Source organism: Hemiscyllium ocellatum, unplaced genomic scaffold, assembly GCF_020745735.1.
Source record: "Hemiscyllium ocellatum isolate sHemOce1 unplaced genomic scaffold, sHemOce1.pat.X.cur. scaffold_98_pat_ctg1, whole genome shotgun sequence".
NCBI classification, from domain to species: domain Eukaryota; kingdom Metazoa; phylum Chordata; class Chondrichthyes; order Orectolobiformes; family Hemiscylliidae; genus Hemiscyllium; species Hemiscyllium ocellatum.
In genome coordinates this window covers 1,176,067-1,177,541 of record NW_026869341.1, presented here as the reverse complement: position 1 = coordinate 1,177,541, position 1,475 = coordinate 1,176,067, and the positions used below count along the sequence as shown (strand labels likewise).

The 1,475-nt window shown below is 42.2% G+C and overlaps 1 non-coding gene across 1 annotated transcript; it reads left to right on the top strand.

Annotated features, from left to right (window-relative positions):
* Positions 1-207: 207 nt before the first annotated feature.
* trnas-acu (transfer RNA serine (anticodon ACU)) lies at positions 208-289 on the top strand. The gene has a single exon. It is a non-coding gene; the product is annotated as a tRNA-Ser (tRNA).
* The last annotated feature ends 1,186 nt before the right edge of the window (positions 290-1,475 follow it).

Below are 1,475 nucleotides of genomic sequence, written 5' to 3'. Positions count from 1 at the left end.
ATAGTCTTTTCTTCATTTTTGTTCAGATCACTGTGAGCAGAGTGTCACAGTGGGAATGCCGTTGCCCCACAACCCAGAGGTCAGACCATAGTCTTGGGACCGTACTGTGCTATTTAGCATTTCACTGGACCAGGGAGAAATATCTACTGTTCAGCATAATTTACGCAATTCACTTATTCATAAGTTCATACACATGCCAGCATATGTGACGAGGTGGCCGAGAGGTTAAGGTGATGGACTACTAATCCATTGCGCTCTGCGCGCGTGGGTTAGAATTCCACTCTCGTCGCTGTTTTCAATGTTGCTATTTTTGTATGTTGACACCTGTCTTATTGAAATTGGAACTCCAATGGTCAATTTATATGCATCGACGCTATCATAAAATCTCAAAGAATAATTTGAGTCAGTTGCCTAAACTGCATTGAAACGTAGATCACATCGGGATAATGAAAAGCAACGCGATTTTCTTTTTCAAGTCGAGCAGCTGGGACCTTTTATCGTATGAAAGAGATCCAGGAAAACCAAAATACAAGAGATGTGAAGGGCGTGTTTATGTAATGGGATTCTTAATGACTGTTTTGTCAAATGAAATCTGGAACAGGTTGAGTAGAAGTGATTCATCTTGGTGAGAAGAGCACAGAAAAACTGCACAAAATAATGGAAATATTTCAAAAGGGGCAGGGCGTGGGTGTTGGGGCACCGAGAACTGACTATAAATGCACAGTAGAGAATTGCAGATGTGGGTGCCATGCATAAGTACGGAAAGACTTACACATTGGTCTCTTCCTCGCCCGTTGCTCTCGCCATTGATGAAGGCTGGGAACAAGGCACAGATAAACACAAGATGTGGGAATCAAGCTCCAAAACGTTATGCACACACTGGATGCATCACATTGAACTATGAACAACTGGAGAAGTCAGCATGTTGACTGTAGGGACTGAACCTAAACTGTGGATCAATAATCGCAAATTCATGCAGAATTAGCACGAAAAATGATTTAATGTGCCTTTATATGCATGTCATTAATAGACGTTTCTTTCTAATACCCGTGTGGTTGAAAGAAGAGGACACCACATGTCAAGATGGATGACAACGTAGTTCACCCATGAATGCCCTCTGACTCAGTTCACGGTGAATTAAGAATGAATAACAGATCCTCTTCAGACCAATGATTACAATCCCTGGGAGAATAAGGAAGAATAAAAATACATGGATAATGCGGAAAATGGGAATCGTGCCTTTGTGGACTCGAATTCAATTGATTATCAAACTAAACAGACACAAGAATACCCGCAGTACCAAGCAGTCAGGGCCATGGGGTGTCTGCAGGAAGGGATTCAATTACCTGCTCATGTTAAAAGTCACTTGCTCAGTCACAATACACACAGGTCATTCACCACTCTCATACGTGAGAAGTGATCACTCTGGAGACCAACTGACGGAGTCACTAGCAAGTTTACAAATGACAGCAGGA